The following is a 12837-nucleotide window of genomic DNA, read 5'->3' as shown; positions in this document are numbered from 1 at the left end:
AAATGCAGTGTGCATTCGGGAAGAATGAGCTTTTCTGAATCACATTAGAGGGGACACACTGCTTTTAGCAAGTGTTAAAAGAGGGAAGGGGCCCTGGGAGCAGGCCTGGTTGCTGTGTTGTGGGACCATATATCTGACTGGGAGTGTTCTACTCAGGAGTAGCACTCAACATTTTCAGCACTTAGCTTTGTAGGGAACAAACTGTTGAGAAAAAACAAGGGGGTGAGCCGTTGGCTAAAACTCATCCTGTCTCTTTAATGTTTACACCATTAAAACTCATCCTGTCTCTTTAATGTTTACACCATTAAAACTCATCCTGTCTCTTTAATGTTTACACCATACCTCAAGAATTTTTACAACTGAGTATATGGATGGCAGGATTACAAATGCAAATGCAAGTCCAAGTGGCATTCTTTAAAGCATAGTAGCCTGAAGCACAGTAACCACTCTACATATGACAGTGCCAAAGAGGGTCAAAGCAGCCATTTTGCTTGAAAAACATCTCCATTAAATGGACGTGTGTATTCATAAGTTAGTATTGTAAGACTGGTGACGTTATTTTTATCTACTAGTGTTTTGGTCTTCTGAATTGAACACAATCCACTTGGTTGTGTGCCCTCATATCACGTGTGAGCTCTAACTTTCTCATTCAGTGTTACAAGACGAAATTGCCTCCCCCTGTGGCTGACTATTGATAGGCTCTCACAGCAGCTCTTATACTTCCTTCCCTGGGTCCTAAGGCTCTCTTGCACCATGGAAATGTGTGAGGATCATGCAGCCTGTTTCCTCACTACCTTACTCTTTCCTCTACAGCAGGTTCTCAGTAAAACTTGAACATTTTAGGCCAGTTTTCGCGTTTAGTGTATGCTTACCACTTCATTACAGAGAGGAGTTTATGGCAAAATATATCAAACCTCCCTAACTATATTGTTAGGTCTTCAACCTGGGATGAACATATAAAAGCAGACCTGGTCTCCAACTCACTGCAGAATCTACTGGGTAGAGGGTGTGGCTGGGAAACCCCACCCCCTACCCTAAATTTTCTAGCCCAGGGGCCAGGCTTCCCTTCTCCCAGCTGCTCTTCCCTATGTAATCCAACCATTATGGTTACCTGGCCCATTTGTTTATTCTTCATCCTCCTGGTCTCTTGTTTTGGCTCTGCCTTCTCCCTTCCCCCTCTCCTTACATGGCCTAGCTCAGTCTGGTCATGTTCACTTTGGACTCTTTCAGACATCCCTCCCTCTCTCTAAGCTCTCTCTCTCTCTTTTTTTTTATCTACAACATACTTTCTCCTCCAATATCTAGGAGCAGTGATGTCCTTCCTTTTTTATTTCTTTTTTTTTATTCATATGTGAAATTTAAAAATCTTCTATTTTTTCCTATGGTCATAAACAGTATTGCTATGAATGACTATCTGTGTTCATCTTTTTCCCATTTAATATTCTTTACCAGTAATCCCCAAACGTAGATTTAGGTGTAAAGAACATAACATTTGTGTGTCAATGGTAATCGTAAAAGCTGTCCCTTTTAGTGATGCCAATGGCCATACAAGTTTACTCAGATCCCTACAGTAAGGAATTTTAAAAAGTAAAAAAGGTAAAAAGCAATAAACTCTAATACATGTACAAAAAATCCAAAACATTTTAAAGCTAGAAATATATTAGTACATTTTGATCGGCCTGATAACGGAAGTATGAACCAAGTGTGGCAGTGTACACCTGTAATCCTCGCACTTGGGAGCAGAGAAAAGAAAATTAGAAGTCCAAGTGTTGGGGTCAGGGTGGAAGCCAAGAAAACTCACTTCAGAGACAGAAGCTTAAAATGCAAGCTTTATTTTCTGCATTTGAAAGGAGGTGTCCAGTTCAGGTTCTGAACTGAGTTCTTGAAGGGAGGTTGTATAACATTTTTAAAGAATGGGAGCACACAGTGAGGGAGTGCAGGATGGGCTGTTGGCTCTTTGACACAAGGGGTTGAGCAAGGAAGTAAATGTGGGTGAGCAGGCCTTTCCATCTCACCTCGTTTCAAGACCCTTGACTCAGCTTTTGCAGTGAGGTTCTCTCTTGGACTTAGCTTGAATTTTAGAGTGATAGGGTAAGAGAGGGGTGGGCAAGCTTTAAGTCAAGACAGGCAACATGTTTACAACTTGTGTGCCTTAGTTTAGATGAAGGGATAATGGCAACTTCTGTCTTTATTTTTTTACTGGTTAACAGACAGACATGAAATACATGAAGAAGCAGGATATGAGCTGGTTCTCTAACTTACGAACATGAATTCAGTTTTGACACTGCCAAGCAAGATGCAACTTGTTTCTGAGACGAATAGATTCAGGAAACTGTCTCCTAACACCAGGGTATCCTCAGCTACATAGTAAATTTAAGGCCAACCTGGGATACATGAGTCCCTGAATCAAAAAGCCTGAATAAATACATTAATTACACTAAATAATTAAATAAAATAATATAAAATAGAAGGAAGATTGAAAACCTGACTCCAAAGGGCAGCATTACTGTGGCTAAGCCCTTTGAACGACACCGAATTTTCAATCACCCAAGGGTTTGCAACGTGTGAGAAAAACCTACCTCTGAATAAGAAGTCTACTGAGGCAGAACAAGTGCCACTAATGGAGGATGTTTTGGTACCACATAGAAGATAAGAGAGCTCTAGCCTAGAATTTTAAGACTTTCAGCCTGGAATTTCAGGAACTGCTATGAACCTGGGAACTAGTCTTCCCATTTGGCATCTTGACTCTGAAATTTAAGTGAGAAAGAATTCAATTGGTCCTGCTCACTTATTGGAGAAATATTAGTGTCTTTGAACTCTTGCAGATAATAGTTTCCAAGTCATCAAAGACAAAGAAAAATGAAATAAGGAAGATTCTTTTGTATGTCCACTTCTACACCAGCAACAACCCTTACTGTTTTGTCAGTTAGGGATTTTTTTCCTTTTTTTGTTTATTATTTATTACAATTTATTCACTTTGTATCCCAGCTGTGGCCCTCTCCCTTCTCTCCTCCCAATCCCACCCTCCCTATTCTCCCTCTATGCCCTTTCCCTAGTCTTCTTATGGGGAGGACCTCCTCCCCTTCCCTCTAACCCTAGCCTATCAGATTTCATCAGGTCTGGCTGCATTGTCTTCCTTTGTGGCCTAGCAAGGCTGCACCTCCCAAGAGGGAGGTGATCAAAGAGCTGGCCACTGAGTTCATGTCAGAGACAGCCCTTGTTCCCCTTACTAGGAATTCCATCTTGGAGACTGAATCTATGGGCTACATTTGAGCAGGGGTTTTAGGTAGTCTTGTATGGTCCTTGGTTGGGGTATCATTCTCTGGAGGGTCCCCAGGGCCCAGTTTTTTTTTCTTTCTCTGTTGGTCTCCTTGTGAAGCTCCTGTCCCTCCAGGTCTTTATATCTCCCCCTTCTTTCCTAAGATTCCCTGCGTTCTGCCCAAGTTTGGCTATGTGTCTTAGCATCTGCTTTGATACCCCGATCAGTAGAGTCTTTCAGAGGCCCTCTGTGGTAGGCCTGTTCTGGTCTCTGTCTTCTCCCACTTCCAATGTCTATTGCATTTGCCCTTCTGAATGAGGACTGAGCATTGTCGATAGGGTTTCTTTAGGAGTATAGATTGTAGTATGTTTATCCTATATTATATGTCTAATAACCACTTATGAGTGAGTATATACCATGTTGTTTTGGGATTTTAAAATGATGAAACTCTGGTATAGCTTGCTCTTACAAAGTTTCTTATAAGTTGGACAAGACAAGGGGAGATCCAGGAGAGGACAAGCTGGGTTCCAGCAGGAGTAACTTACACATACTTTGCACTGTGAAGGGGAAAGTGGCCTTCCTCAACTGTCATTTCTGCCTTCAAGCTCAGCACAGAGGACAAGGAGCAATTGTTCTATTTCCTCACCTTCAAGTGACATCACCCAGGCAGGGTGGTGGCAAATGGTTGAGGAATGTCACACAGTGTCCGAAGGTGCTAATCTGTCTTCTCACAGAGCAGAGACATTCAGTCTGTGGTGACACATAAATGTCAACCTTCAGGGTAGAGCAAGCAAGAATAGATTAAGTAGATCTAGAAGACACTGGGATTTTACTCAAAGTAGCCCATTTACCTTTTTATAGAGGAAAGTTGGCTTAAGTTTGAGTCTGTCTGGGACACAGAAGGGATTGTACTATGGAGTTACTCCTGTTTAACCAGAAAATAACTCCACAGACTGTGTCTGCAGTCAGCCCCCATTGTGACAACCCCCAGAACAGAGTGCAAATGGGGCTCCTCCGCAGGCATACACATTTGCTTAGAGTTCTACCAACAGAGGAGTCTGACCACCTGCCTCCAGCACTGAAAGGTCAGTGCACGTAGGCTGAAAGCCCTCATGGCCACAGTTCTTCACTTTCCTTGGACACCTAGCTCTGATGTACGGCTCTGTAATCAGCCAGTTAAACTTTCTGCCACCTTTTCTGGCTTACCCATCTTTGTCTGTTCTTCCTTCCTGTCTATTCCTTTCACTTCCTTCTCTTTTGTGTTTTGCAGAGCTGAGGATTGCACCAGGGCTTTTGAGCTATATCCCCAGTCCTTTTTATCTGTATACTGAGAGGTCTTGCTATGTTGTCCAGGTTGTAGCTTAGGTGGACCTTTACCTTGCTAGGTAGACCAGGCTGCCTTCACCTTGCTATATAGTCTAGGTAGGCTTTGAACTTGTAGCCCATCTTTCTTAGCCTCCTGAGGAGCTGGAGTTCCAGATGTGTGATTATGACGAGTTTCTTTTTTCTTTATTTTCTAAGTACCCTCTTTTTAATGCTTTGACCACACTCAGCTTTTTTTTTTTTTTCTCTTTTAAATCTCTGCTCTCATGGTTTGGCTTATAATCATTCTTGCTGTTCTTGTTCTTACAGCTCCCGCTCACAGTGAGTTCAGGTCTTTGAAGGCAGAGGTCTGTGTACTTTGTCTGTAGCTTCACAACTAACACAGTACCCAGAGGTTATTATATCACTGGATGGATATTTGAGAATGAATGCATTAGCATAAATAGGTTATTGGTTAATGAAAAGCAATCAATGGTTGTTTCACAATATTTGTTATCTATTACTCAACTGCCCCTTCTTTAGTCCTGGTTGTGTGCCTGGTGCTGTGATGGACACTGGGATAAAAAACAGTATGACAGTGTTTCTTTTCTTTTCTTTTTTTTTCTTTTCTTCTCTTCTCTTCTTTCTCTTTCTCACTCTCTCTCTTTCTTTCTTCTTTCCTTTGACAAGGTTTCTCTGTATAGTCTTGGCTGTGCTGGACTCACTTTGTAGACCCAGCTAGTCTCGAATTCACAGAGGTACACCTGCCTCTGACTCCCTGAATGCTGAGATTACAGGTATTCACTACTCTGCCCAGCTATTATAGTATTTCTGACTAGACAGGATTTGAAAACTTTCTTGAGGGAGAAGGACAAGTAGTGAAAACCACATTATGTATTAATTTTTTAAAATAGAAATTTATTATTTTAAAATTTAATATTTTGTGGGCAATTTCAGTGTCTGGTTACATTTTTAAAGTTTAAGTAGTAAAAATAAAGAAAGTAGACCTAATTTACTCTTTGTAATATTCCAAGATTGTTAACAGCAAATCTTTGCTTTATCAGCAGGGGCACAAATCCTGGGTGTTCTTTCAGGGTGTGGGGCCTTCAGATTCTCCCTGTCCTGCCATGAGCAGCTGCCCCACAGTGCAAGACACTGCCATGGACAGGAACACACATACACATCATATACATTCCTAAGTAAATACACACGAAAACATACACAGGTACAAATACACACAGATTTGTAGACATACACACACGAATACATGCAAATTCATGTATGTATGCACATATACACAGATACATACATAAGCTCACACATGTGCATACACATACATGTACACATTTACACATGTATACTCTTATGTTTACAAGCATATAGTCACACAAACACACATACATACATGTGCAAACATACACACGTATGTACATATACATATGGAGTAGTGGCCTTCATCACTGTCAGCACTGCTCTCTAGAATCCCAGAGTAGCAGAGAGCTATGGTGTCTCTGCAGCCACCTCAGCTATTTTCTCATAAAGTGAGCCTCTGCAGAGCTCCACAGGAGAAGCAGAAGAATGGTGTGTGGCAAGCTTCAATTTCAGTGTTTGTCTATCTCTTGGGCTTAGGGTCAGTGTTTGCTAGAATTTCCTCAGGTTTCTCCATGTGATGCAAGCTATTAATGACCCAAAATAGTCAACTGGCATTTTATAAAGGTCAGAGGTCAGCATTTTGTAAAGGTTACAGTTCACCACAAAAGGATTTTGCAGAGAAAGGATTTTTGCACTCCATAAGGAGGAAAGTGAGAGGCACGTGGCCAAAGACCACAGAGACTTCCAGAGTTTCTCAGTGTATGCTACTAGTCAGGAGGACACTAGTCATCCAGAAGCAGAGGAAGCAGAGTGAACCCAAGAAACTCAATACAATTGTGGAAACAGGATACTTTTCCTGCACCGAGTAGAAGTTAATATTCTTGAATTGGTTGGAACCCTTACTTTAAGCTTTTTTTCTTCATCTTTAGAATAAGACTATTAAGATGTTTAAAGTCTGTCCATGGTCCCGTTGTTCCATGATGTGCCCAGTAAGGGTGTTGACCTTGAAGATTTCACAGAAATGAAAGTCACCCCTGTTGTAGATGATGTTCTGTATCTTCCCTTTTGGGACATGGGAGCAATTATTTCTCCACTTATAAGGTACATAGCCAGCAGATACCAGATGCAGGGGAGAGTCAGAAGCTGGAGGTGAGAAACCTAAGCATGAGCTTAAAGAGTGCATGCAATAGCACAGGTCAGTGCCCAGTCCTTCAGTGGCATTGCCTTCACTTATTATAATGTATAATATTATACATTTTATATATATATATATATATATTATAAAAATATAATATATTCTTCCCTTTAGTACAAGTCTAAATCATCTGATGCTTCTGTGTCCCATTTTCCAAAGATGTGGAATAAGCACACTGGAAACTGGTCTGCTAATCTGGGATATAAAAGTCTATAAAAACTGGCTCTTGAAATGACATTAAAGATCACTTGGGGCTTGATAATTAGAGATCATGCATTGACTAGCAGTTATGCAGATCAGGTGTTCTGTTTGAGAAGAAAAGAACTCTTTTTGAAACACATGTTCAGAGATGGCCTCAGAATGGGCACAGCATAGGGCTACACCTTCATTTTAATAGTAGCTCTTGAAACTGTGGCATTCTTCTGTGAAGAATACATGGTCCAGAAAGATGCCTTTAGTCCAGTCCTCAGCAACTGGGAACGTACCCAACAGGCAATGGGAGGCTTTACAGAAGATGTGATGGTTATTCCTTATGAAGAATATAATGGGGTAGAATCAATACAGAAGCAATCCTCTGGAATATCTGTGAGGGAGTTTCTATACTAGGTTAACTGAGGTAGAAGATGCACCTACCATAAATGTGAGCAACACCATTTTATGTATTGGGGAGCTGATCTAAATACAAAGAAAAAAGTGAGGTGAGCACCAGCATTTATTGCTGCTTTCTGACTGTGGATGGGTGTGAGCAGCTGCCTCATGCTTCTCCCATCACAACAAACTGTATCCTGTCAAACTATGAGCAAAATTAACATTTTTACTTAACTTTTTAAAAAATTATTTATTTATTCACTTTACATCCCTATCACACTCTCTCTATTCTCCTCCCAGTTCTACCCTTCCACCCTCTTTCCCCTCTCCCCTTATCCTCCACCATCACACTCTGACAAATCAAGTCACATCAGGACTAAACACATCCTCCTCTTCCACTGAGGCCTGACATAGCAGCCCAGCTAGGGGAAAGGGATCCAAAAGCAGGCAACAGAGTCTATGTCAGAGACAGCCACTGCTGAACTTTCTGGGGGACTCACAATGAAGATAAAGCTGCCCATCAGCTGCATATGGTCCAAGGTCTAGTCCATGCATGCTCTTTGGTTGGTGGTTCTGTCTCTGTGAGTCCCCATGGTCCTTGGTTGGTTGACTCTGTTGGTATTCTTGTGAAGTTCTTGTCTCCTCCAGGATCCTCTATCCTTCCCCCAACTCTTCCACAAGACTCCTCAAGCTCTGCCTAATGCTTTGCTGTTGGTCTCTGCATCTGTTTCAAGCTGCTGCTGGTGGGAGCCTCTCAGAGAACAGTTATGCTAGGCTTCTGTTTGCAAGCATAGAACAATATCACTAACAGTGTCAGGGGTTGACTCTCCCCATGGGGTGGGGCAATCATTGTTTGGCCCTTCCCTTATTTTCTGCTCCATCTTTATCCATTCATATCTTTTAGACAGGGTTAAAGGTTTTGTGGGTTGGTTGGTGTCCCCCTCCCTCCACTGGAAATCTTGCCTGGCTATAGGAGGTGACCACTCCAGTCTCCATATTCCCTGATGCTAGGAATCTCGGCTAGAGACACCCCCATATCCTCCCAGGAAGCTGCCCTATCACGGGTCTCCAATTCATCCCAGAGATAGCTTCACATTGGTTTCCCTCCTCCCTACAAGCTCTCTCACTTCCCACCGTCATTCCCTTTCCTACCACCTCTCCCACCCAGTTTCTTTTCTTTTTTATTATTATTATTAATTACACTTTATTCATTTTGTATCCCCCCATAAGCCCCTACCTCCTCCCCTCCCGATCCCACCCTTCCTCCCCTTTCTGCATGCATGCCCCTCCCCAAGTCCACTGATAGGGGAGGTCTTCTTCTCCTTCTTTCTGATCTTAGACTATCAGTTCTCATCAGAAGTGGCTGCATTGTCATTTTCTGTGGCCTGGTAAGGCTGCTCCCCCCTCAGGGGGAGGTGATCAAAGAGCAGGCCAATCAGATTGTGTCAGAGGCAGTCCCTCTTCCCATTACTATGTAACCCACTTGGACACTGAACTGCCATGGGCTACATCTGTGCAGGGTTTCTAGGTTATCTCCATGAACAGTTTTCTTTTTTCATCCACTTTCAATGTCTATTTTATTTCCCCTTCTGAGGGAGATGCAAGCTTCCTTTTGGTTCTCCTCGTTACCTATTTTCTTTGGGTCTGTGGACTGTAGCATGCTATCCTGTAATTTATTACTAATATAGATTTCTATGTAAGTACATATTATAGGTGTTTTTTTGGGGCGTCTAGGTTACCACACTAAAGATGACCTTTTCTAGTTCCATTATTTTGCCTGCAAATTTTACAATTTCCTTGTTTTTAATAGCTGAGTAGTATTCTATCATGTAAATGTACCACATTTTTAAAAATCTATTTTTTGGTTGAGGGACATCTAGGTTGTTCTCAATTTCTTGTTCTTTTGAATAAAGCTGCTATGAACATAGCTGAGAATTCTCAACAAAAGAATCTCTAATGGATGAGAAGCACTTAAAGAAATGCTCAGCATCCTTAGTCAGCAGGAAAATGCAAATCAAAATGACTCTGAGATTCCATCTTACACTAGTCAGAATGGCTAAGATAAAAATCTCAAGTGACAGTACACACTGGCAAAGATATGGAGAAAGGGAAACACTCCTCTATTGCTGGTGGGAGTGTAAATGCATACAACAACTTTGGAAATCAATCTGCAGGTTTCTCAGATAATTTGGAATAGTTCTTCTTCAAGACCCAGCTATAACACTTCTGAGTATATACCCAAAATATTCTTCACTATACCACAAGGATACTTGCTAAACTAAGTTCATAGCAGCTTTATTTGTAATAGCCTTATCAGATGTAAATGCTTTTACAGATGTAAATAAAGTACATACTTTGAGACTCTAGAACACCTCAGTTTACACAGATAGGTTAGTCAATATAGCCACGAAATTTTAAAAGCTGGCAGGCTTTCCTGGCTTTGGTTAGAGAAAGGGTGGTGAAGTCAGAAGAAGCCTCAGAAAGAGGTTGTATCATGTGCCTTGAAGAAGGAAAAAAACCAACCACACCAAAGAATGCTAGTGGCTTCTGGATCTGGAGAAGCTATAGAGACGAACACAGAAATTTACCCTGCTGATGACTGACTTCAGCACAAGAGGGTCTTGCATGACTTCTGACCTACAGAACTATAAGTCAATAAAACAAGTGTGCACTTTTTTAAGGTATGAACTTTGTTGTAAGTTGTTATGGAAGCAATAGGAAATTTATAGAGGAATGCATTATAAACCTCTAAATGACTTGAGTCTGGTTTATAGGACCAAAGTGGTTCTCATTCAAAGGTATAGCTCAGTTAAAGGGAACTAACCCTTGCCAAGTTAGAACCTACTGTTTGCCTCTCTTCTCTTTTTGTATTTGTTTTGCTGGTTTGGCATGGTGACTTCAAGTCCATTTGTGTTGTAACATATATGAGGACTCCGTTCTTTTTTATGGCTGAATAATATTCTGCCAGGTATGTATATACATTTTCTGTGCCCATTCTTTTGCTGACAGATACTTAAGTTGTTTATACCTTTCAACTATTGTGGATAATGCTGACTTCAACACTTAGAGTAGGTATCTAGAAAAAGAATTTGTATATCATTTGGAAGTAACCTGTTCAGCTTTTTGAGGGCCCATTAAACCATGAACTCTAGTGGCTGAACAATTTTATTCTTCCATCAGCAATGTATGAGGGCATTGAGATTTTTCATGTCTTTGTCAATGCCGCTTAAGTAGTTGCTGACTCTTTAGGTATTTCTTGTTACATTTCCACATAGGTGAACTTTGAATTTAATAACAGTTTGAAAACATTGACTGCAGCAAGTGGGAACCACTCACCTTGTCTTTCTCTTATCCTATGAATTCTTGCTGTCCTTTAACTTCCTTTGCTCCTGTGCATATTAAGCTGCTGTTGATACTGCTCCCAATTACACCTTGATCACCGGTGTTCACATTCTTGTTCTCTTTGGAAGAGTCAAGTCATCAAGGAGTTACTTGACAGGGAAGACAGGCTAAATGGAGAAAAGGTATGGTTTACAACAGAGAACAAGGAAGGAGTGTTCAAGGAGTTATAGGCTTATAAAGAGTGACAAAGGTCATCACAAGGAAGACAATATGGGAACATAGGAAATGAATCCTCTATGAAAATCAGCTGACCCAGAAGAGCCATGGTTCAAAATTATCATGCCCATGACCTGAGGCTGCATGATAGGAGAGAGTACATATATTTGGAAGAGAAATGATCTTAGGGAGCTACCTCCTAAAATCTTGCTGAGGCAGGAAGCCCAACTCCCACCACCCTCACCTGCACAGTTGGTCAGATGTCAGTACTCAGTACATAGGTCCATGGACTCGCTTGGTTTTGAGATTCAGGAAAGCTAAAGAAAGCTATTCTACCAGTGTTACTTTTTCCTAAGCAGATGCTGTTCATCAAAATGTTAAACTTCGTATTTGGTTGACTGTCCCTAAGCAACAGAAAAGATGATTACATTATGGAAGAGCATTCCCCACCATTCCTAGGCTTGGATTTCAAAAGAAAGTCTCTCTCTCTCTCTTTCTCGGCAGGTGAAATATGAGGATAACCTTGGATGCTACTCCTCAGGAGCCACCTGCTGACAAATATTAACTATTAATAAAGATTAGTTACTCTTACATCAGCAGTTTTCCCCAAATAAGCACATATGGAGACTATGATTCATTCAAAATCTAAACACAGAGCTGAGCACAATATTTAATCTATTAAACTACTCTCAGCTTATCTTCCACCCACCCAAAGTCCCCGATGGTTGCAGCTATTTTCCCAAATTCATCCTTTCTCCTCCCTCCTCCATCTCTCTCATGGTCTCTCTCTTTCTTGACTCCCCCAAAACTGTGCACCTTAGCTCTGCTTCTCTCTTTCTGCTCAGCCCAGTGTCAGAAATCCTGTTATCCAGTCATGGATAACTTGGGAGGCAAAAGTTACAAAAGGTCATTTTGGGTACAGCGAGTGTCTGCTCCTAAAAGATAGCAAGCAGACCTGGGGGTGGGGGACAAAATAATTAACATTTGAATACACAGCACCAGACCAACCCCCATCAGCCACCCACCTTACTTTTTTTTGATGGGGTCTCCCATCCATCTGAGACTTGCTTGTATCATAGTCTACTTGGTCACCAAACCTCAAAAACATAGTGCTGGGAGGGCAAGCATAAGCCACAACTGTCTTTTTTTTTTTTTCTTTTAAAGCATGGATTTTGGAGAATTGAACTCAAGTCCTCATCCTTGCAAGGTAAGCACTTAATCAACAGTTCTATACCCTTAGCCACAAATGTGCATATTCCTACATCACTCTGTATATTCAAAAAACAAAGTCAAGCAACCATCCCATTCTTAAAAAGTGTTTTTGTACAACACGATCATTATGAAGTTGCCCACTCAAAAGGAAAGCATTTGTAACAGTGAAAATGTCTAAATGTTCCAAGGGGAGTTTTCTGATTAAAGTACAGACCACCTACTCAAAGACTATTAGTTTCTCTCTCTTTCTCTCTACCTCTCTCTCTCTCTTCTCCTTCTTCCTCCCTCCCCAACTCCCCCTTTTCTCTCTCTCTCTCTGTGTACACCAAACTTCCATGCTGAATGTCTTCCTCAATCATTTTCCATTTTGTTTTTTGAGACAGGGTTTGGCATTGAACCTGGAGCTCACCAATAAGGCCATTATAGCTGGCTGTGAGCTCCAGAGATCTGCCTGTTTCCATCCTACAGAACTGGAGTTGTAGATTCATGCTAAGCGCAGGTATTGAGTATCTTACCTCTGCTCCTCATGGTTGCATTGGGAGCACTCCACCCACTGAACCATCTTTCTAGTCCCCCGAAAATAGCTTTGGTATTAAAAATTAACTTGTAGATGTGTATTAACTGACGGAGA

The sequence above is a fragment of the Meriones unguiculatus genome, chromosome 6 (assembly GCF_030254825.1).
Source record: "Meriones unguiculatus strain TT.TT164.6M chromosome 6, Bangor_MerUng_6.1, whole genome shotgun sequence".
NCBI classification, from domain to species: Eukaryota; Metazoa; Chordata; class Mammalia; order Rodentia; family Muridae; genus Meriones; species Meriones unguiculatus.
The sequence above is the reverse complement of the archived record's forward strand: the minus strand, read 5'-3'. Positions refer to the sequence as shown.